Source organism: Choloepus didactylus, chromosome 17, assembly GCF_015220235.1.
Source record: "Choloepus didactylus isolate mChoDid1 chromosome 17, mChoDid1.pri, whole genome shotgun sequence".
In the NCBI taxonomy this organism is placed as follows: Eukaryota; Metazoa; Chordata; class Mammalia; order Pilosa; family Megalonychidae; genus Choloepus; species Choloepus didactylus.
In genome coordinates, this window is record NC_051323.1 from 18,043,395 (window position 1) to 18,068,941 (window position 25,547).

The following is a 25,547-nucleotide window of genomic DNA, read 5'->3' on the forward strand; positions in this document are numbered from 1 at the left end:
CACCAAAAATCCTAGTAGCTCCTATTATATTGTATAGTCGTAGTATTGAGCAATTTCCATATCTTTCTCTCTCTCAATGAAAAACTGTGCTTTCTCCAAAGAAGTGTATTTGGCAGCATTCTCGCACTCGTTTTGAGCCTTCCTCTTCATGGCCTCACACTCCGGACTCTGCTCTTTTGCGATGGGCTTTGACATCACCGGCTCAGGAACATTGGGCTTCCTCCACGGAATTGGTTGAGAGGAGAAGTCTTAGAGTAGAAACTGGTTTTGAGACTTGGGTGGTGACTGGAGTTTGGTCCCAGCAGTGGGAACAGGGTCCTGTTGGAAAGAAGTGCAAGAAGATGTTTTGTAGGGTGCAGGCCTCGAAGCAGCAGACCAAGGAACACTAGGCTGGTTAGGGTTGTTCAAACCTGGCCGGGTTGGGTTGGTTGAAATTGGCTGAGCTGGTGAGGCAGAGCCTGCCCGGGATGCACTGACAGGAGTTGGCTGTGATGGATTGATGGCAGTAGGTTGTGCTGAACTGGTAGAAACAGGCTGGGCATGGTGAGCTACAGAAAGCCGACGTGAGGCCAGAGACTGTGGCCTCCGAGGAACAGGTCGAGTTGGAGGCTTGTCTATGGTCAGAAAAGGCAAAGGTACCAACTTGACCTTCCCAGGAGGTGGCCGCTCGTATTGGGATGGAGAGGAACACTCTTTCTCAGCACTGCCTTCTGCTTTCTGGGCTTTGACTTGAGTTTTCTCAGGAACTTTTCCCTCATGTGGTTTGATAGCTGGGGGTGGCCGGTGGTCTTTGGTGTTGAGTGTCCCAGGGTCTGGGAAGAAGGAAATCTAGTTTTCTTATGACTCTTCTTCCCCAGTGCATGAAACAGTTGCAGAGATTCCAGCATGTGCATGCCCAGGCAGCTTCAAGACTTTTTAAAGTTCTCTTGGCTAAGCTCAGGTTGATTTTTCTTCCGCTTCATCTTGGAAACGGTTGGTTTTTTTTCTCCCTTAACTTTATTGACTGAATGCTTACTCTCTTCAGCCTTCTTGGAGTTAGTTTCTCTGGACATTTTGGTCTTTTGCTGCCAATGGCCCTTAGTTTTGCTGATTCTGCCGGATGTCATTTTGTGAGGTTTGCTGTTAGAAGTCTTGGCAGTAAGAGCCTTGTCACTGGCTGCAGCATTGCAAAGAAACACTTCTTCCTCTAACAGGCATTCTGGGTTCTTTGGCTGGATTTTGGCCTTGGGAGCACCACTGATAGGGACAGACCCTTTGTGTTTGTTCTTCTTGGGTTGCTCAGAGGGACCATTTATCATGCTTGACTTTTCCTGCACTTGATTTGCTTTGATGGCTTTTGTATCTTTGGCTTTGGTTGCCTTGGGACCTTTAGATTGATCAAGGTCTTTCAAAGAATTCAAGATCTGGGGGAGGTGAACAGTCTCCACCAGTGTAGCAGTATCTGCAAGACCAGTGCTAGACTCCATCCCATTATCAAATGTCTCTTGGTCCTCAAGATGCATGCTGTGCTTTCTCAGACTAGCATTTTCAGAACAAGACTGCACCTCTGGGCTGAGGGGATCAATGCAGGCTAGAAGCTGATGAATATCGGGGCTTTCTAAAGGGAGGAGTGGAGGATCTTGGTTTTCTATTGTGATCTGCTAGGCATCCAGAGGCTTTGAAAGCTTGGTTTTAATCTCACCCAAATTCTTATTCTCTGTTTGTTCCTGGCTTGGAGCTGGAGGCAACACAAGGAGATTACCAGAATTCTGGACTGGAGCTGTCACTGAAATGTCTCCAAGCTCAGATGGTGGGTTACTTTCAAGTATCTGGATATTTCTGCTACTGCAGGACTTGGAGATTCTGGAGTTTGTGGCAGGCAAAATGTCTGACTTGGAAGTTGTAATCCCAGGGAAGTCTCCATCCTCAAGTAAGTTTCCATTACTACAAAGGAATCAAAGAAGTCAGGTCCTGGTAATTGCGACGCTCCCCCTAGACACCAACAACCGGCAAGGCATTTCTACAAGCTTATTTTAAGCACCATGGACAGGACCATGCATTAGTAAGTAGGCTGTTCTGGTTTTGATGAGTGATCATTTGATGTCATTGCTTCATGGCTTTCTGTGTATATCATAGGATCATTATAAGTCAAATAAATAGTGGGAATGTGATTGAAAAATTATGAAATATTTTATAAAGCCTAGCGTCCTCTTATAGGGACCTTTCAATTGTCTCCACTCTTCTAAGAATAACAACACTTCACCCCATGGACTAGGAGACGGAGTGGAGCTCTTTCTCCTAGAATGTATAGCAAGGACAGATTTTGAGCCTGCTTGCTTTGGACAGTATCTCCGAACACAAGATCTTAAATCCTGGTGTACATTAAGGAAGTGACGGAAAGTTAAAATGACACAATGGCTGTAAGTTTTCTGAAATGCCTTCTCAAAGAGACTAAAGTGATGGATCATGAAAGGGAGTTAATTATAGTGTGGTGATGCAAGGGGCATGATCATCTAGAGAAGTGAAAAATGTAGTATCCCTCAGCATGGTCTTGAGTTTCTGTAACACGTAGCATAAGAGGCCATTACAGTGTGCCACCTATGTTAGGTGTTCTTTAGGTACACAGAGTCTGAAAACATTGGAGAGCACTTAGCCAGGGTAGCAGTTAAAGTCTCAGGCTTTAAATTCTACATGGATGTGGGCTCCATTTTCCTGCTGCAGATCTGACCTCCCTGCTGAATGCTGAGCTTATTCCTCTCCCTCCTTGCTCATTGTACTCACCTTAGAAATTTGCTTCTGTGATGGGTTGAGCAGACATAGAGAAATAAATTCCGGAGGTTGAGGCAGGTGGTAGGTCATTTGTGGGTTGAACCTCCTTTAGCACTATCACCTTTTTTTGTTGAGAGGCAGAAGCTCTGCCTCCTGTGTATGACACAGAGCCATAGGTCTGCAGGCAGGAGCCAAGCTCTCCAGAGAGTAGGGTCCCCAGTGTGCCTTGATTATGGTAGTATATCTGGCTCCCTTCCTGGTAGGGAAGTGACAGGGCATTTGCTTGATTTAGAATCTGAGATGGTATTCCCTGAAGAAGGCTGGCAGACAGTGATGGATGTAGAGGGATCATGGTATTGGTGTCTGAAATGTTATCATATTTGGCTGATATAGGCATGGAAGAAACAGCCGTGAGAGTGACAGTGAAGTCACTGAGGGAAGATGACTTCTTTTCAGTGCTTCCTGTGTTCTTCCATTCAAAGATACCTGGATAGGAAGCAGCTAAAGTGGAGATCTGGCTCTGTCCAGAAACTCCAGACAGCATGGTTGTGCTAGAATGTTGGTTAAAGTAGGCACTAGCCACGAGTGGTTGGGAAGAGGTGCCAGAGGCTGATGGCAGTAGCCATGCCGAGCTGACGGCTGGTGCAGAGACCCTGGAGAAGTTGCAGACACTTCCTGTTGGGGGAGCTGCGTTGCTCACCACAGGAAGAGAGAGCTGCAGAGAATTTGGAGTTCCAAGCAAAGATGGTTTTTGGAAATCTTCTGTAAGAAAAAAGAAGGAGATGAAAAATCACTGAGATTGATAAACTTTCATTGTATTTGAGGAACAATAATCTTAAGGTTGAAATCAGAAAGCCTCTTAAACCAGTACTCATTGAGATACCAAATATCAAACTGTTTATGATGGTAGTAAGTACTGGAGCAGTTGGGTACTTTTCTGTATTACCTGCCTGTGCCCCCAACTTGGGCCCAGCCTTGCAGAAGATCCAAGTAGTCTGGTTCATACATTGTTCTCTGGCTAGAAGTAATCTCCCTGCCTTTTCTTCCCCTTGAGCCTGCATCAATGTTGACCCATACACTGTTTCCTGGATTTGAAGTTCTCTAGAACTAGAAAGTCATCAGAGAACTTCTGTCTTAACATTTATTTTATGAGTGAGGAAACTGAGAGACACTGAGGTGGGATGACTTGTTCAAGTTCTCCTGTATGTTTGCAGCATTACGAGATTATAGGACCTAGCCATCATGACTGCCTTAACGGACTCTTTCTCTGAGCAGTACACTGTCAGAAACTGGGAGAGACAGAGCTTCTAACAAAGGCATGCTTTGGGTTCATTTGCAAAGAGTACAACTCTTGCCATTGTAATCTTCCATGTCTCGTTTTGCTTGTGCAATTTACATGACATTTCCTAGAATTCATAAATAACCCAGTCTAGTTGGTAAACTCTTTTCAGGTTTCCCTTCTGCTTCTGAGTCAAAATGACTACCTGAAAGGGAGTGTCTCAAAAATGTTTTTTGAAAGAAAAAAGTTATTTAATCTCTTTGAGCTTCTGGTTCCTCATCTATTAAGTGGTTATAATAGTAATAATAACAATTCATGAATGATTAAAGGTGATATATTATGTATGATTTACATGGAGGAAGATAAAATAAGTTCTGGAAAGATAGACATGACATATTAATAATGAAAACCATGTCACAGAACTAAAAAGAAATACATAGATATTAATGAAAACTGAGGTATGTAGCAAGGATCAAAACATAATAAATTTACCAATAATGAATTTCTTTACCATATATGCAATATTATGAAAATGAACATTACTACTGTACTCTGTTTTAGTGATTACTGTCAAGCCAGAGCAGCCTACCACAGAAGACGATTCTGAATGAATTTCTAATTAGTACATACAAAGAAAAATACAAATTGCAAAATGAAGTAAATTTGAATGTATAGGTAGCCACAGTCTATGTAGACAAATATTTTAGTAAAAACAGGTACAAAATAGAGAGCAAAATGACAAATGTCAAGGAATTCCATTATCATGCTCATACATGTTTCTCTGACAATCACTTGCCAAGCTAGTAAAAAGGATATTCATCCTAAAAGAAATTGATATTTCAATTTAATATAGGCACATAACAAGCAGAAGAGGGCACTTAATAATTATCTTGTAGGTTTTTCTGTTCACCCATGAAACCTAGATTATAATCATCTTCAACATCCAGGAAAATGTTATACCCAAATCCTAAAAAACAATCATTACTGCTAGACCTATTTTTTTTTTTTTTTTGAATTTCAATGTAAGGAAAGCCCAAAAACCTCCATGAAATTGCTTTAGATAAATGTGGAATTAAAAACCTGGGGGCTTGACTTTTTCTTCTTAGGTAGTTAAGGTCTAAAAACCTGATGACTGTTGGCAAGTACGCTCTCCATTTAATTACTGTAAAAATGAAAAGTAATCTTTAACTGGGAATTTGTCCTGATGTGAATGAGTAGGCATCACTTTTTTCAACTTAATTTTATTTTTAAAAGGTAAAACATCATTATTGTTTGAAAATCAAAATCAAATTAGAAACATGCACTGTAAACTGTTCTCTGCACCTCTCCTTAGATAACCATTTTGTCAGTTTCTTTTTTATACCCAGCATCATTTCTAAAACATACTTCCAAAGTGTTTATATTGAAATCTGTCAAGTGCCATCTGTGTTCAAAGAGGCCATTAAAAATAACTGATTTTTTAAAAAGTCAAGAAAAAACTGAGTGTGGTTATTCTGATAAGCTACTTTTTCTGGTGATAATTAAGCATTTGTTGAAAACAACTTCACTTTTCTCAGCTCTGAGTAGATTTCACTTATGCTTTCTGCTTCAGTGTTAAATCTTTGGTCCTCCTTCAACATTCCACCCTAACTACCTTTTTTCCTTGAGAACTGGCAAAACATTCTCTATCTCCTTCATTCTTGCATTTTCATCTCCCTCTTGATTTCTGTTGTCTTGTGCTTGATGAAAACAGTCTTGAACCAACAGGGACTGGCATATCTGCCTCCTTAGAGCCCAGTTCTGTCTATTCTCTCTCCCTGTTTTCACTTTTCACCTGGTTCAGATGGGAAACTCCACAACATGTGAATGTTACTTTTGGAAATAGCACAAATTTGAAATTCTACACTTGGAATATTAGTAGAGACCATGCGAGATGAAACAGCTTTCCTCAGTATAAATTGCCAATTTTCAACATCGCTTAGGTCTTCTGTTTCTGTTGAAACACTCTTTCATTTCGTTTTCTATTTGTGTGCCCTTTAAATCTCAATATTAGAAAATGAAGGGACCAAAGAGATCAACCAATCTAATATCTTAAAATAACACACAAGGACATGGATTCCGAGATTCAATTACTTGTACAAAACTACATGGCTAGTAAATGTCAAATCCAAACTGAAATTACATCTCCAGATTTCCAGTTCAATATTTCCTCCCAGTATTCCACACTATTTTCTCTCTACTATTAAATTTAGGGGAAAGTAAATCTGATGGAAAAACATTTTAAACAGTTTCTTTCCTTACCTGACATGGTCAGAGAAGAGGAAACACCACTGTGGTGACAAGGGTTGAAGAGACGATGCTAGACGGGGAATGACTGGCTGAAGCCAAAGAGAGCACGTGTCCAGTAGGAAGGGCACTGGCCACTGGTCACGTGCGATGATCTGAATTTATTTACAGACATCTCCATGGAAACCCCAAGATTCTACCAGATGGTGGGGGGTTTGGTGGGAGAATGAGGTCACAAGCAGGCAATTTAAAGGTATATGATAGCCAATAGGGAGTTCAAATCCCCTGCAAGAAGATGGGATTGGGTGGAGGGTAGGAGAGCTTTAACAGCACCTCCATGGCTGAGCCGGGTGCAGGTGAAATCCAACAAGACAAAATGGCTTTCCCAGTTTTCCCCAGGTTCTTAGGCTAGGAAAATCAGCTCAATATTTCTTGTAAATGTTCATTAATATAGTTAGCCAGTGGTTAATTACATTTTATATATAGTTCAATAGTTATTCTTAGGGAGGAAAAAGGGGGGCAGCTTAGGTAGAGCAATAATAATAATTCTGAAACCATATCAGTCTGTCTGACAAATGAACTTACTGCAGATTTTAAAGACCAAAGGAGGGGATTACAAGGCTTTTTTTGAAATGGGTTGATGAGTGCAGTGAAGTTTGGTGAGTGTATCCTGCCGGGAATAATGTGGTCCCAGGTTCTTCTCTGCCGGTATCTTCTTGGATCCCCCCATCCTTTAGCTGGGTTGGGCTGGGCCGGCTTGGACTTCCATCTCTCTTCTGCCTTCCTTTTATTTCCCTTCATCTTTAGGCATTGTTTCTGAGGCAAGCCTTGATCTTGCATTCTTATGTTCAAGGACGTTATTACTTCATATTAATTTCCAGCAGCAGGGGTCTTCATCGAAAGCTTGGTGCTTTACTAAATGGATTCTCCCCATGAGAAGCAGACACCAGAGAGCTAGGAGAAAGATGACTGCAAATCCTCCCTCTTCTGGCCTTTGGTCGCCATTCTTTTATCTGTGATTTTCTAACTCTGGCTCCTGGGATCAGCCAGGCATCCTTCCGTCCCATCTTTTATACAACAGAGGCATTTGGGGTACTTTTCCCATCCTTTCTTATAAATGTTCCCGGTGTGGCAGTTACTGTAGCCTCCTCCCTCTTACAAAGAGCTACCATGGAATGTTAGGCCTCTAGGATTCTCTGTCTGCTGTACTTGGGTGTAAGGCCAGGCAACATGAAGAGGAGAAGAGAAAGAAGAGAACATTAGTGGGAAATAGGGACCCAGCAAGGTGAAGAGGCACAGGAGAAAAGTATTCACAGGGGTTTGCTTGTTTCTGTAAAAAACAAATCTACATACTTCACCCTCGTGGTGTAAATGTTCCACTATTTTTCTGTTAACAGAACTTAGACAAACCAGTATTTTTTTAAATAAATTTCTTCATTGTGAACTTTGCCATATATACATAACAGTGATAACTTTCAAAATACGATTTAACAGTAGTTAGAAAACAAACTTCAAAGAATGTCATGGGTCACCATTCCACAAGTTCAGCTGTTTCCAGTATTGTAAAATATAGCATACGTACAGAAAGGTGTTAACTTTCAATGTATAACTCAACAAGCAGTTATATAGGTAATTTCAAAAACTGGTATGGGTTACAGTTCCACAGTTTCAGTTCTTTCCTTATTATGCAACACAGGTTATATACAGAAAGGTTGAAGACTTTGAAAGCACGAGTAGCTAGAGTGCAAATTTCAAAGGATGTTATAGGCTGCAGTTCCACCATGTCATTTCCCTTCTTCCAGCTATTCCAACACCCCAGCATCTAAATATATGTGTATATAATTTTATAAAGTTTCAGTATTCATAGACCTTTGTTAAATCTTATCTTGTTTGTTGCTACCCCTTCCTCTCACTTAATCTCTTTCTCCGTCTTCAGAGGTGTCTAGGCAGTGAGCCCAGTAATTTGTTCATATTGAAAAGGGCTGTTGACAATATGGGGAAGGAGGCTGTGCCAGTTTGAATATATTGTGTCCCCCAAACGCCATTATCTTTGATGTAATCTTGTGTGGGCAGATGTTATCAGTGTTGATTAGATTATAATTCTTTGAGCATTTCTTTGGAATGTGCCCCACGCAGCTGTGGGTGATGACTCTGATTGGATAATTTCCATGGAAGTGTTGTCCCGCCCATTCGGGGTGGGTCTAAGTTGATCAGTGGAGCCATATAAATGAGCTGACATAACAGAAGGAACTCAGTGCAGCTGTGAGTGATGTTTTGAAGAGGAGCTACAGCCAAGAGAGACACTTTGAAGAATGCACAGAAGCTACAGATGAGAGACAGTTTGAAGACGGCAGTCGAAAGCAGACTCTTGCTCCAGAGAAGCTAAGAGAGGACAAATGCCCCAAGAGCAATCGAGAGTGACATTCTGAAGAGGAGCTGCAGCCTAGAGAGGAATGTTCTGGGAGAAAGCTATTTTGAAACCAGAACTTGTAGCAGACACCAGCCACGTGCCTTCCCAGTTAACAGAGTTTTTCTGGATGCCATTGGCCATCCTCCAGTGAAGGTACCCAATTGCTGATGTGTTACCTTGGACACTTTATGTCCTTAAGACTGTTAACTGTGTAACCAAATAAACCCCCTTGTATAAAAGCCAATCCATCTCTGGTGTTTTGCATTCTGGCAGCATTAGTAAACTAGAACAGGGGCTGCATCTGGTTGCTGTTCCTTTTTTTTTTATGATTTTTTTTATTGTAGAACATAACATATATACATAAAGGTGATAACTTTCCAAGTGCAACTTAACAAGTAGTTAGAGAGCAAATTTCAAAGAATATTATAGGTTACAATTCCACAGTTTCATTTATTTCCTTAATATGAACTATAACATACATACAGAAAAAGGTAATATCTTTCAAAGTATGATTTAACTAGTAGATATATAGGATATTTCTAAAGTGTTTATGAGTTATAGTACCATACTTTCAGTCATTTCCTTATGGTGAAATCTAACATATATACACAAAGGTATAGGTTTCAAATTACAATTTAACAAGTAGCTATAGAACAATTTTCAAGTGATGCTATGGGTTACAGTTCCACCATTTCAGTTCTTTCCTTCTAGCTATTCTAATACCCTGGCAACCAAGGAAAAGATAATTATATAAAAATTCAATATTCATAATCCTTTGTTAAATTCCATCTTGTGTGTTGCTACTCCTTCCTGTAGTTTAATCACTTTTCTGATCTTCAGGGATGTGTAGGCAGTGACCACCATAAGCTGTTTATGTTGAAAAGGGGTGTCAACTTTATGAGCAAAGGGGACATATCTAGTTGATGTTCTTTAAGAGGCTACTGCCTCTGGCAAACCAATATTTTTAAATTTAGCTAGTTTGGCAACTGCCATGGATTCTGTGAACTAAAAAGAATACTCAAATGTATTTTTCTCATTTTGTTTTATGTCACATTATCTCCTTTATGTCATTCCTTGGTATGTTTGTAGGATATATAAAATGATTTTAAATGCTCTTGTCAACTCTGTGTTCATCTATATGTTTTTCCTTTGTCAATGTATTTTTTGTTAATTTTTACTGTGATAACATATATAACAAAAAGTTTCCCATTTTAACCACTTTCAAGTATACAATTCAGTGATATTAATTGTATTCATGATGTGTGCTCCCAACATCATATGCCTATAACAAAATTTTCCCAGAAATTCTATACCCATTAAACATAACTCCACGTTTCACAGTCCCCGGCCCCTGGTCATCAGTAATCTATTTTCTATCTCTATAAATTTGCATATTCTAATTATTTCATAGAAGTGATCTAATACAATATCTGTCCTTGTGTGTGGCAGATTTCACTTAGTATCATGGCTTCAAGGTTCATGCATTTTGTAGTATGTATCACAACTTCATCCCTTTTCACAGCTGAAGAATATGCCATTGTATGTATATACCACATTTTGTTCATACACTCTTCTGTGGATAGGGACTTGGGTTGCTTCCACTTTTGGCTAATGTGAATAATGCCACTCTGAACATTAGTTTACAAATATCTGTTTGAGTATCTACTTTTTTTTCCCTTTTTTTAAATTTTGAAATAAATTCAAAGTTATAGGAACAGTTGCAAAAACAATACTAACCCCATACACAGAATTCCATCATACCCTGACCCATCTCCCCCTTTAGCCCAATCCGCCAACTTTAACATGCTGTCACATCACTATTTCTTTCCCTCCTTATCTATCATCCATCATCTATTGCTCTGTCTTCTGAACATATGAGAGCTAGCTGCACACACCCTTGAACAAACACTATAATTCACGTATACACTTCCCATGAATAAGAGCATTCTTTTATGCGATCCCATTAAGTGCAGCTAAGAAGTACAAGAGATTCAACAATGATACAAAACTTACATTCTATACTTCCTTTTCCTTATGTCTCAACTGTGTCCCTTTGAGCCCCCTGTCCTCCATCCCCCAATCCCATCCAGGCTCATCCTTGGCAATCAATTGTCATCTATTTAGACTGTCTTTTTTTTTTTTTTTTTTCCCAATTGTGGAAACATATATACAACCTAAATCTTCCCATTCCACCCCCTCCCCAGCCTTCCATTAGTGGGATTAATGACATTTAGAATGTTGTAATGCTCTTTACCACCATCCATTACTAGAAATTTCCCTTCTCCTCAAACCCGTGACCCTACACTCATTTCTTAACTCCCCATTGCCCCTTCCCCCATTTCTCTTAACCCATACTCTACTTTTCATCTCTATGGTTATATTCTCTGATAATTTCTTTGTGTTTACTGTGGGGCTTAAAATTAACCTCTTAAATCCATAACAATCTTGTTTTTCTTTGATACCACCTTCATTTCAATAGGACACATAAACTATGTTCCTATACTCCTCCAGTCCCCCACCTTTATATAGTTGTCTAAAATTACATATTTTATGTTGAGTTCCAAACCACTGATTTGTCATTAGAATTTGTGTATTTAATATCATGTAGTAAGTAAATAGTGGAGTTACAGTTCAAAAATTATTGACTTCTATTTGTATTCCATTGTGGTTGGAGAACGTGTTTGAGTATATTCAATTTTTTTTTTTTTTTTTAATTTACTGTGGCTTCTTTTATGTCCCAGCTTATGGACCCTTCTGGAGAAAGATCCATGATCACTAGGGAAAAATGAGTGTCCTGGTGATTTGGGATGTAAGGTATATATATGTCTGTTAAAATTCTCTATATCTCTTTCTCCTTTTTTTGTTTCTCTGTCGGTAGGGCTCTCTTTAGTATCTGAAGTAGGGCAGGTCTTTTATTGGCAAACTCTCTCAGCATTTTTTTGTCTGTGAAAAATTTAAGCTCTCCCTCAAATTTGAAGGAGAGTTTTGCTGGATAAAGTATTCTTGGATGGAAATTTTACTCTCTCAGAATTTTAAATATGTCATGCCACTGACTTCTCGCCTCCATGGTTGCCACTGAGTAGTCACAACTTAGTCTTATGTTGTTTCCTTTGTATGTGGTGAATTGCATTCCTCTTGCTGCTTTCAGAACTTGCTCCTTCTCTTCAGTTTTTGAGAGTCTGATCAGAATATGTCTTAGAGTGGGTTTATTTGGATTTATTCTATTTGGAGTTCACTGGGCATTCATGCTTTGTGTATTTATATTGTGTATAAGGTTGGGGAAGTTTTCCCCAACCATTTCTTTGAATACTCTTTCTAGACCTTTACCCTTCTCTTCTCCTTCTGGGACACCAATGAGTCTTAAGTTTGGACGTTTTATTTTATCTCTCATATCCCTGAGATCCATTTCAATTTTTTTTTGATTTTTTTCTCCATTCCGTAACAGTGCACATGCACCAAAGTGTGCGACACAGAGAGTTCTAAACTTTCTAAAACCTTTACATCTGAACTACCCAAACTACAAATTCAAGCATAGAGCAAGCAACGATATCAATTTCTGAATCAGAATATACTGAATGTCATGCATTGCCTGGAAATGTACAAAATAGTAGGTCATTTGAAAATGCCTGAGTATAAATTTTACCTCATAATTACCTCTCTATCTGGGCAGCATTTATTTGGCCACCACTGCTTAATAAAACCCAGAAGTGCTACCTTTTTTGGCAACAATATAGGTTTTCCTCAATAATTGAAATCACTAAGAGTTTGGGGATATAATTGGAAATGAAACAGGCATGTCTCTGAAGAAGGTATGTATGTGGGGGCCAAGACAAAAAGGAAATAGGGCATAATTATGAATTTTATGCCCTCCTGTTGGGATTCCCAGAAACTTTGGAATAAGTGTACAATGCATCAACCAAATATGAGGCTTATTTCTGAACCCTCATTTCTATTCCATTAGTCTATTTATGTGTCCATGTGGCAGCACCATACTGTTTTAGTTACTCTAACTTTGTAATAAGTTTTGAAATTGGGACATGTTAGTCCTCCAACTTTGTTCTTCTTTTTCAAGATGGCTTTGGCTATTTAGGGCCCCTCTTCCTTCCATATGAATTTGGTGATTGTCCTTTCCATTTTTGCAATAATTTGTATTTTATGTGTGCAAGTCCTTTACATCTTTGGTTAAATTGATTCCCAGATATTTTATTTGTTTTGTTGCTATTGTGAAAAGAGTTGTTCTCTGGATTTTCTTTTTGGATTGTTCATTGCTGGTGTGTAGAAATACCACTCTTTTTGTGTGTTGATCTTGTATCCCACCACTTTGCTGAGTTTATTTGTTAGATCCATTAGCTCTCTTGTAGATTATTTGTGAGTTTATATATGTAGGATCATGTCATCTGATAACTTTACTTCTTCCCTTCCAGTTTGGCTGACTTCTATTTCTTTTTTTTTTTTCCTCCTCATTGCTCTGGCTAGAACTTCCAGTAAAATGTTGAAGATCAGTGGTAAAACTGAGAACCCTTGACTTCTTCCTGTTCTTAGGCAGATAGCTTTCAGTCTTTCACCATTAAGTATGCTAGTTAGCTGTGGTTTATCAATGTATTTTTTTAAGGAATCCAACATTGTAAAACATGTTGCATGTTTTTTTCCTGATGATTGTTTATTATGAAGCATCTTGAACTAACTTGACATGAAAGATTTTTTGGAAAGGCTTTTAAAGGTATCTGTGAAAAAGGAATTTTGGTGAGTTACACAGTGTACCCAGGTATAAGGAACAGGTGTGCAGTCAGCCCTACTTGGCCTGCCTTGCCTTTGTCTTTATTCCCTTCATTACTGCTTTTCTGACTCATTTCTCTTATGACTGTCATAAGTAAGCTAGGGCTGGGTTGCTAATGATTTCTACATGGAACTGGCTATTTTTGGGGGAAGAAATCTATGGATCTAATCATTTTTCTTCATGGTAAGGTTATAGAAATACCTAGATTTCTCTGGGAACTTTTCTAGTGCTGTTGAGTAGCTGATGTTCATACAAGATGCCAGAGCCCACAAGACGATAAGTTCATGGATCGGACCTGTAAAGACAATTATTTTATGTGTAGGCCTATTTTTCCTCTCTTCTGATGATGCTTCTATGATCATGAGACATGATTTGTTTTAGGAATGGGGAGTTACGTTAATCTGGGAAGAAATTCTGAAAAGTATTGCCTTGACCTCCGCTTTATACCTTGGGTGGCTTACTTCCATGATACCAGTAAGTACTGTGAGATTAACAACATATACTAAATTTCTACAAGGCGTACCTGTATCTGTCTCTGTTTTTTTTTCCATTTTTCCACAGAAATCAAGGGAAACCAGAGCTAACACAGGTTAGGACAGGTGGTGTAACATTGTGGCGAAGGGTAGAACTAATTCTGGCAGCAGTAAAATCTTTACCTACTAACATTTTTTTTAATCTTCATTTTATTGAGATATATTCACATACCACGCAGTCATACAAAACAAATCGCACTTTCGATTGTTCACAGTACCATTACATAGTTGTACATTCATCACCTAAATCAATCCCTGACACCTTCATTAGCACACACACAAAAATAACAAGAATAATAATTAAAGTGAAAAAGAGCAACTGAAGTAAAAAAGAACACTGGGTACCTTTGTCTGTTTGTTTGTTTCCTTCCCCTATTTTTCTACTCATCCATCCATAAACTAGACAAAGTGGAGTGTGGTCCTTATGGCTTTCCCAATCCCATTGTCAACCCTCATAAGCTACATTTTTATACAATTGTCTTTGAGATTCATGGGTTCTGGGTTGTAGTTTGATAGTTTAAGGTATCCACCACCAGCTACCCCAATTCTTTAGAACCTAAAAAGGGTTGGCTAAAGTGTGCGTAAGAGTGCCCACCAGAGTGACCTCTTGGCTCCTTTTGGAATCTCTCTGCTACTGAAGCTTATTTCATTTCCTTTCACATCCCCCTTTTGGTCAAGAAGATGTTCTCCGTCCCACGATGCCGGGTCTACATTCCTCCCCGGGAGTCATATTTCACGTTGCCAGGGAGATTCACTCCCGTGGGTGTCTGATCCCACGTAGGGGGGAGGGCAGTGATTTCACCTTTCAAGTTGGCTTAGCTAGAGAGAGAGGGCCACATCTGAGCAACAAAGAGGCATTCGGGAGGAGGCTCTTAGGCACAACCATAGGGAGACCTAGCCTATCCTTTGCAGCAACTGTCTTCCCAAGGGTAAAACCTATGGTAGAGGGCTCAACCCATCAAACCACCAGTCCCCTATATCTGTGGTCAGGTTAGCAACCATCGAGGTGGGGTAGGCCAATACCCCTGCATTCTCCACAGGCTCCTCAAGGGGGCACTACATCTTTTTTTCCTTGTTTTTCTTTTTTTTTTTTTAACTTTCCCTTCTTTTTTTTTTTTTTTTTTTTTTAAGTATAAAGTTTAAGATTTATTAGAGGAAGAAAGCAGGTGGGAGCCAGCAGAAAAGAAGAAAATGATAATGGCTCCTGCTCTCTATCTGAGAGCAGCATTTTTTTTTTGTTTTTTTTTTAATCATCATTTTATTGAGATCTATTCACATACCACGCAGTCATACAAAACAAATTGTACTTTCGATTGTTTACAGTACCATTACATAGTTGTACATTCATCACCTAAATCAATCCCTGACACCTTCATTAGCACACACACAAAAATAATAAGAATAATAATTAGAGTGAAAAAGAGCAATTGAAGTAAAAAAGAACACTGGGTACCTTTGTCTGTTTGTTTCCTTCCCCTACTTTTCTACACATCCATCCATAAACTAGACAAAGTGGAGTTTGGTCCTTATGGCTTTCCCAATCCCATTGTCACCTCTCATAAGCTACATTTTTATACAACTGTCTTCGAGATTCATGGGTTCTGGGTTGTAGTTTGATAGTTTAAGGTATCCACCACCAGCTACCCCAATTCTTTAGAACCTAAAAAGGGTTGTCTAAAGTGTGCGTAAGAGTGCCCACCAGAGTGGTCTCTCGGCTCGTTTTGGAATCTCTCTGCCACTGAAGCTTATTTCATTTCCTTTCATATCCCCCTTTTGGTCAAGAAGATGTTCTCCGTCCCACGATGCCGGGTCTACATTCCTCCCCGGGAGTCATATTCCACGTTGCCAGGGAGATTCACTCCCCTGGGTGTCTGATCCCACGTAGGGGGGAGGGCAGTGATTTCACCTTTCAAGTTGGCTTAGCTAGAGAGAGAGGGCCACATCTGAGCAACAAAGAGGCATTCGGGAGGAGGCTCTTAGGCACAACCATAGGGAGACCTAGCCTATCCTTTGCAGCAACCGTCTTCCCAAGGGTAAAACCTATGGTAGAGGGCTCAACCCATCAAACCACCAGTCCCCTATATCTGTGGTCAGGTTAGCAACCATCGAGGTGGGGTAGGCCAATACCCCTGCATTCTCCACAGGCTCCTCAAGGGGGCTCTACATCTTTTTTTCCTTGTTTTTCTTTTTTTTTTAACTTTCCCTTCTTTTTTAAATCAACTGTATGAAAAAAAAGTTAAAAAGAAAACAAACATACAATAAAAGAACATTTCAAAGAGACCATAACAAGGGAGTAAAAGACAACTAACCTAAGATAACTGCTTAACTTCCAACATGTTCCTACTTTACCCCAAGAAAGTTACCTAATATAGCAACATTTCTGTGAACTTGTTCCTACTATATCCATCAGAAATTAACACACCATAGTCATTCCTGGGCATCCCCAGAACGTTAAATAGCTTATCTGTTCTTGGATTATTGTTCCCCCTTCCTTAATTGCTCTCTATTGCTAGTTCCCCTACATTCTACATTATAAACCATTTGTTTTACATTTTTCAAAGTTCACATTAGTGGTAGCATATAATATTTCTCCTTTTGTGCCTGGCTTATTTTGCTCAGCATTATGTCTTCAAGGTTCATCCATGTTGTCATATGTTTCACGAGATTGTTCCTTCTTACAGCCGTGTAGTATTCCATCGTGTGTATATACCACATTTTATTTATCCACTCATCTGTTGAAGGACATTTGGGTTGTTTCCATCTCTTGGCAATTGTGAATAATGCTGCTATGAACATTGGCGTGCAGATATCTGTTCGTGTCACTGCTTTCCGACCTTCCGGGTATATACCGAGAAGTGCAATCGCTGGATCGAATGGTAACTCTATCTAGTTTTCTAAGGAACTGCCAGACTGACTTCCAGAGTGGCTGAACCATTATGCAGTCCCACCAACAATGAATGAGAGTTCCAATTTCTCCACATCCCCTCCAGCATTTGTAGTTTCCTGTTTGTTTAATGGCAGCCATTCTAATCGGTGTTAGATGGTATCTCATTGTGGTCTTAATTTGCATCTCTCTAATAGCTAGTGAAGCTGAACATTTTTTCATGTGTTTCTTGGCCATTTGTATTTCCTCTTCAGAGAACTGTCTTTTCATATCTTTTGCCCATTTTATAATTGGGGTGTCTGTACTATTGTCATTGAGTTGTAGGATTTCTTTATATATGCAAGATATCAGTCTTTTGTCAGATACATGATTTCCAAAACTTTTTTTCCCATTGAGTTGGCTGCCTCTTTACCTTTTTGAGAAATTCCTTTGAGGTGCAGAAACTTCTAAGCTTGAGGAGTTCCCATTTATCTATTTTGTCTTTTGTTGCCTGTGCTTTGGGTGTAAAGTCTAGGAAGTGGCCGCCTAATACAAGGTCTTGAAGATGTTTTCCTACATTATCTTCTAGGAGTTTTATGGTACTTTCTTTTATATTGAGATCTTTGGTCCATTTTGAGTTAATTTTTGTGTAGAGGGTGAGGTAGGGGTCCTCTTTCATTCTTTTGGATATGGATATCCAACTCTCCCAGCCCCATTTTTGAAAAGACCATTATGACTCAGTTCAGTGACTCTGGGGGCCTTATCAAAGATCAGTCGGTCATAGATCTGAGGGTCTATCTCCGAATTCTCAATTTGATTCCATTGATCTATATGTCTATCTTTGTGCCAGTACCATGCTGTTTTGACAACTGTGGCTTTATAATAACCTTCAAAGTCAGGGACTGTAAGTCCTCCCACTTCGTTTTTCTTTTTTAGAGTGTCTTTAGCAATTCGAGGCATCTTCCCTTTCCAAATAAATTTGATAACTAGCTTTTCCAAGTCTGCAAAGTAGGTTGTTGGAATTTTGATTGGGATTGCATTGAATCTGTAGATGAGTTTGGGTAGAATTGACATCTTAATGACATTTAGCCTTCCTATCCATGAACATGGAATATTTTTCCATCTTTTAAGGTCTCCTTCTATTTCTTTTAGTAGAGTTATGTAGTTTTCTTTGTATAGGTCTTTTACATCTTTGGTTAAGTTGATTCCTAGGTACTTGATTTTTTTAGTTGCTATTGAAAATGGTATCTTTTTCTTGAGTGTCTCGTCACTTTGTTCATTTCTAGCATATAGAAACATTACTGACTTATGTGCATTAACCTTGTATCCCGCTACTTTGCTAAATTTGTTTATTAGCTCTAGTAGCTGAATCGTCGATTTCTCAGGGTTTTCTAGATATAAGATCATATCATCTGCAAACAATGACAGTTTTACTTCTTCTTTTCCAATTTGGATGCCTTTTATTTCTTTGTCTTGCCGGATTGTCCTGGCTAGCACTTCCAGCACAATGTTGAATAACAGTGGTGACAGCGGGCATCCTTGTCTTGTTCCTGATCTTAGAGGGAAGGCTTTCAGTCTCTCACCATTGAGTACTATGCTGGCTGTGGGTTTTTCATATATGCTCTTTATCATGTTGAGGAAATTTCCTTCAATTCCTACCTTTTGAAGTGTTTTTATCAAAAACGGATGTTGGATTTTGTCAAATGCTTTTTCAGCATCTATTGAAATGATCAATTGATTTTTCCCTTTTGACTTGTTAATGTGTTGTAATACATTGATTGATTTTCTTATGTTAAACCATCGTTGCATGCCTGGAATGAACCCCACTTGGTCATGGTATATGATTTTTTTAATGTGTCTTTGGATTTGATTTGCAAGTATTTTGTTGAGGATTTTTGCATCTATATTCATTAGGGAGATTGGCCGGTAGTTTTCCTTTTTTGTAGCATCTTTGCCTGGTTTTGGTATTAGATTGATGTTAGCTTCATAAAATGAGTTAGGTAGTGTTCCATTTTCTTCAATGCTTTGAAAGAGTTTGAGTAAAATTGGTGTCAGTTCTTTCTGGAAAGTTTGGTAGAATTCCCCTGTGAAGCCATCTGGCCCTGGGCATTTATTTGTGGGAAGATTTTTGATGACTGATTGGATCTCTTTGCTTGTGATGGGTTGGTTGAGGTCTTCTATTTCTTCTCTGGTCAGTCTAGGTTGTTCATATGTTTCCAGGAAATTGTCCATTTCCTCTACATTATCCAGTTTGTTGCCATACAGTTGTTCATAGTATCCTCTTATAATTTTTTTAATTTCTTCAGGATCTGCAGTTATGTCACCTTTCTCATTCATTATTTTGTTTATATGGGTCTTCTCTCTTTTTTATTTTGTCAGTCTAGCTAGGGGCTTGTCAATCTTGTTGATCTTCTCAAAGAACCAACTTTTGATGATATTTATCCTCTCCATTGTTTTTTTGTTCTCTATGTCATTTATTTCTGCTTTAATCCTTGTTATTTCTTTTCTTGTACTTGGTTTAGGATTGGTTTGCTGTTCATTTTCTAGCTTCTTCAGTTGATCCATTAGTTCTTTGATTTTGGCTCTTTCTTCCTTTTTAATATATGCGTTTAGTGCTATAAATTTCCCCCTTAGCACTGCTTTTGCTGAATCCCATAGGTTTTGGTATGTTGTGTTCTCATTTTCATTCGTCTCTATATATTTAGCAATTTCTCTTGCTATTTCTTCGTTAACCCACTGATTGTTTAGGAGTGTGTTGTTTAACCTCCAGGTATTTGTGAATTTTCAAAGTCTCTGATGGTTATTGACTTCTAATTGTATTCCATTGTGGTCAGAGAATGTGCTGTGAATAAGTTCAATCTTTTTAAATTTATTGAGGCTTGTTTTATGTCCCAGCATATGATCTATTCTGGAGAAAGTTCCATGAGCACTAGAAAAGTATGTGTATCCTGGTGATTTGGGATGTAATGTCCTGTATATGTCTGTTAAATCTAATTCATTTATCAGATTGTTTAGGTTTTCAATTTCCTTATTGGTCTTCTGTCTGGTTGATCTATCTATAGGAGAGAGTGATGTGTTGAAGTCTCCCACAATTATTGTGGAAACATCAATTGCTTCCTTTAGTTTTGCCAGTGTTTCTCTCATGTATTTTGTGGCACCTTGATTGGGTGCATAGACATTTACGATTGTTATTTCTTCTTGTTGAATTTCCCCTTTTATTAGTATGTAGTGGCCTTCTTTGTCTCTCAAAACATCCCTGCCTTTAAAGTCTATTTTATCTGAGATTAATATTGCTATACCTGCTTTCTTTTGGCTGTAGGTTGCATGAAATATTTTTTTCCATCCTTTCACTTTCAGTTTCTTTGTGTCCCTGTGTCTAAGATGAGTCTCTTGTATGCAACATATTGATGGTTCATTTTTTTTGATCCATTCTGCAAATCTATATCTTTTAATTGGGGAGTTTAAACCATTTACATTCAACGTTATAACCGTGAAGGTTTTTCTTGAATCAGCCATCTTATCCTTTGGTTTATGTTTGTCATACTTTTCCCCTCTCTCTATTAATATCCTTTATTGTACCCATACCGAATCTCTTTAGTACTGAACCTTTCTGCAAGTCTCTCTGTCCTTTCTTTGTTTCTCTGTCTGTAGGGCTCCCTTTGGTATCTCCAGTAGGGCAGGTCTCTTGTTAGCAAATTCTCTCAGCATTTGTTTGGCTGTGAAAAATTTAAGCTCAGCCTTAAATTTGAAGGAGAGCTTTGCTGGATAAAGTATTCTTGGCTGGAAATTTTTTTCACTCAGAATTTTAAATATATCGTGCCACTGCCTTCTCGCCTCTATGGTGGCTGCTGAGTAGTCACTACTTAGTCTTATGCTGTTTCCTTTGTTTGTGGTGAATTGCTTTTCTCTTGCTGCTTTCAGAACTTGCTCCTTCTCTTCCGTGTTTGACAGTGTGATCAGAATATGTCTCGGAGTGGGTTTATTTGGATTTATTCTATTTGGAGTTCACTGAGCATTTATGATTTGTGTATTTATGTTGTTTAGAAGATTTGGGAAGTTTTCCCCAACAATTTCTTTGAATACTGTTCCTAGACCTTTACCCTTTTCTTCCCCTTCTGGAACACCAATGAGTCTTATATTCGGATGTTTCATATTATCTATCATATCCCTGAGGTCCATTTCGATTTTTTCAATTTTTTTCCCCATTCTTTCTTTTATGCTTTCATTTTCCATTCTGTCATCTTCCAGGTCACTGATTCGTTGTTCAACTTCCTCTAGTCTTGTACTATGAGTGTCCAGAATCTTTTTAATTTGGTCAACAGTTTCTTTAATTTCCATAAGATCATCCATTTTTTTATTTAGTCTTGCAATGTCTTCTTTCTGCTCTTCTAGGATCTTCTTGATATCCTTTGTATCCCGTACTATGGTCTCATTGTTCATCTTTAGTTCTTTGAGTAGCTGCTCTAGGTGCTGTGTCTCTACTGATCTTTTGATTTGGGTTCTTGGGCTTGGGTTATCCATATCGTCTGTTTTTTTCATATGCTTTATAATTTTCTGTTGTTTTTGGCCTCTTGGCATTTGCTGAACTTGATAGGGTTCTTTTAGGATCTGTAGACCAATTGAAGTCCTTATCTCTAATTTATCAGATCTACAGCTTTGTGGAGTACACTTTCTCTAACTAACCAGCAGGTGGCGTCCATGAGCCACCTGTTCTCCACAAGCCAGTTCTCCCCTGCTTAGCCTTTTTGGTGAGTGGGGGAGTGAGTCTTGTGTGGTCCAATTGGTGTACCAAGCTTGTGTGTGTAATTGGTGTTGCCTGCCCTGTATATGGGGCGTGTTTCTGGGCAGTCAGGGAGGGGGAGGTGGCTCTAATAATCAAATCTCCCTGGTGATCCTAGAGTTTTAAAGCTGCTGCAATAGTCTAATCCTTCAGTTCAGTCCTGCCACAGTTTGTCTCTGCCACTGACCCACAAATCCTTGGTATTGGCTTATAGCTCCTGAGACTTGCAAGTGGGCCCCTCTTCCAGGCCGTGCACCCCTTGGTCCTCTGTTGAGGGATGACTGTGCTATGTCACAGGTGAGTGCCATCCCCCCAGGGCAGTTCTGGGCTGCTGGGCTGTGTAGGGAGGCTCCCAGTCTGCTGAAATGATGGCTGAATGGGGCTTTGTTAATTCACACTGCTCCACCTTCCCAACTCTGGGACAATCAGCTGAGTTTGCAGGGAGGCTAATGTCCACACCCAGTTTTGTGGTGTGTGCTTGTTACTTGAAGCGCTTTCGTCACACTGGGTTGTCTGGGGCAGCTCTGGGCTATGGGGCTGGCGACGAGCAGGAGTGTTTCCTGTCCACCAGGATGATGGCTGTGAGCAGACACCCCCCTTTTCTTGGGAAGTTGTGGTGTTTAGTGAATTTTCTCAGCCACTGGATTATTGCCTTTTGTCTCAGAGCTCTCTTAGTTCTGCTCTTGTCTTGACCTGCCCAAATTGCAAGTCTTTGAAGCTTTCTGTATTGGGCTTCTTAGAGTAATTGTTTTAGAAAAAGAAAAAAGGATTAAAAAAAAAGGGCCCTCCTCAGAGATCTAATGGGTTATTGAAATGCTAAGAGACAAAGCAATTAGGGCCATTAAGGAAAGGTCCACAGGGCAGAGAGATCAGCTTTTCTTTGGGGTTTGCATATGAGCCTCAGGGCCTGAGCTCTGCCCTTCCCCTTTGTATGTTCACCAGAACTCCAAAAATCCTCCGCTTTTATTTTGGAGTTTTTCGTGTTGTTTTTTTCTATGCCTGTCTCCTCTCTGCTGGGCTGGCTGCTCTCAGATTCTCTGGTGTCTGGTCTCAGTCTATCTATGGTTGGAGTTTGGATTAGTAGAATGAGTTTCCGATAAGGGCTGCCACTGCCGTTCTCCCTTCTCCTTCCGGGAGCTGACAGCCCCTCCTCCCACGGGACTGAGCCTGGCAGGGGTTTGCGGGTCTCCTGGCCACAAAAAACTTACAGATTTCGCTGATCTCAGCAGTTCCACGTTTTCATGAGTGTTGTATGAAGTATGCCCAAAGTCAGATTGCTGTGTGGTGTCTAGTCCACGCAGTTCCTGGCTTTCTACCTACTTTCCTGGAGGAGTAACTAAAACATACAGCTCACCAGTCCGCCATCTTGCCCCCCCCTCTTCCCTATTAACATTTTAAGTTCCAACACACAATTCTTTTTAAGCAAGCCCTTAATATCATTGTTTGTCTTCATGTTCCCAGCCCCTATTATGATTTTTCTCTCCATAGATCCAGTCATTTCACTCTAGCTTACAGGCGCAGCATCATCCTAACCTCTAAAATAAATCTTAAATGTAGGAGGAAGAACCTAAAGAACATTAGTCCAACGCTCTGAAACAGCATCAAGTCCTACCCTGACCTAAAGTCTTAGTTCTTTTAGTTAGGGGGCTTTCTTGTCCCTGAGACCCAGGGCCTGCATTTTGTACCCCTTAGGATACTTAGACTTGTCTTGGTTTAACATAACCAGTCCTTCTACCCCAAGGCTCTTCATTGTTCTCCCATTGTCATTTTTTGCTTTTATTAGAGTGGAGTCCCTCAGACCTCCTACGTGGTACCTGGGGCCCTGGGGCAAGACACAAGTAGATTTTGTTGGTTTCAGGGATTTAGTTTTTGGTGCTCCAAATAGCCCTTGCTCCTATATTTTCCATTTCACCATATTATATCCTTATGAAGGAGTTCTTCTACCTCCAGTTGGACTCACTCCCATTCAAAGACCTACTTTGCCAGTTCCCAAAGTTTCTGGAAATCCTGTGTTGTCTAGGTCTGTTCTTTCTTGTGCCAACTATAACTAAGTTTGTTCCCATGCACAGCCTGTGTCTTTCAGCAATTTGGAAGGTCAACACAGCTTTTCTAATTTCTGATAGATTTATATCATATTTTGTATATTGTCATATCTACAGATGTACGATTTGCACTTTTTCTGGTCACTATACACCTATCGGAGATTTCTTCTGTAAATTCTGAAGGAGTACTTTATGATTTTGCACCAAATTTGAATATGCCTAATTTTAAGTTTGCAAACTAAGCTGTGCTAACATCTGTCTTTTTTTATTTACAACTAGCAATTTACTAACATTTACCCATTCTTAATTATGTGCTGATTTTCATAATTGTAAATGCTTGTTGATTTAAAGTTGGTTGTAATACATCTGTCCTAGGAATATTATAGCTGGTGACCATTCATTCATTCATTCATTCAATAACTGTGATCTTTATGAGCTTCAGTTTACCCACCTCTAAAATGGTAATGAAAATTACTAACTGTATTACATAAGGTATTTTCAGAAATTAGGAACTGAAAATTGAAAAGAATTAGAAACAGGTTAAGTGTCATAATAATCTACAATTTAAACTGGAATTTAGTTTCAGAACTGTTATGAACAGGAAATGCTGACTTTTCCTGTTCCACTTGTCACAGGATTTTGAGTTTTTCTAACGAGTACAAATCCCTGTGTCTGAAAAGGTGTGGAAATCTTGGGTTTGAGCGCCACTTATGTCTGTCATTTTTTTGATATTTGTTAAAATGTGAATTCATGCACTAGACTGCTAGTGTGATACCTGGCATATGCAGGAACCTGATAAAAATTTGACTGTCGTTGGGAATGTAGAGGGATACAATCTTTTTTTGTATGGTAATTAAGCAGTATCTTTCAAATTTTTAAGTATACATATCTTTCATTTCAGCAAATCTACATCTATGAATTCATATATAACCGGGTGCATGAATAAGGATGTTCACCTTGCAGTATTTTCTGCCACAGAGGTAAAAAACCTGAAAACAAATCTCCATCGATACTGGGGTGATTAAGTAGATTATGATATTTTGAACTATAGTAGTTATAATAAATGGAATGCTTATGTGTCCATTAAGAAAAGTAGAATGGATGCACGTATGAGTTGACTGGGAAAATTTATGTCCAAATTACACTGTAGAACATGTACTGTAAGCTATCTGGCTAAAAATAGAGTTGACATACACTTTATAATAAATATTTATATACACTAAATACACAATTTTGTGTATGTAAGCAGGTGGAAAATATCTGGAAGAACGCACAAGTGACTAGGGTAAATGGGACTTAACTTTTCATTCCATGCCCTGGACTATTTGAATTCTAAAGGACACATGCACCAACCCGTCACCCTGTACAAACAGCCGCCAGCTCAGGCCGGAACTGCAGCCACCCAGGTCCCCTTTACTAATCAAGCACCTCAGGAAGCCGACGTTGCGACGCCATCGCGCGCCGCACAAGAGCGCAAGCGCAGGAGCCGGGATCCTGGGCGCTGCGTGGGTTGGTGCCCAGACGCTTCCGGTGCAGGAGCTGGTTCTCTCGGCGGGCGAGGGCCTGGCCGCTTTAGCAGTGTTGGCGTTGGGTGGGAGGCAGCTCCGGGACCACGTGAGCCACTGGCATCGTGCCCGCCGTGGCTGTCCCCAGGGAGGCGACTTTTCTAGAGGTTTCTCAGCCAGAGGGAGGGCAGAAACCATATTTCCGAAAGGTAATCTACCGCGGCCGCTGCGCTCGGCGCTCCGCTCCCGCAGCTCCTGATCCTGTGGTCGCCGCCTCCCTCGCCGCCGCGCGTGCTTGCGGGGTCTGCGCCTTCCTCGGAGGCATTGGCCCCCTCCTTCCCCCAT

At 39.8% G+C, this 25,547-nt stretch overlaps 1 pseudogene; it reads right to left on the minus strand.

The window, feature by feature from the left end:
- Positions 1–24: 24 nt before the first annotated feature.
- On the minus strand, positions 25–25,547 carry LOC119512850 (annotated as a pseudogene).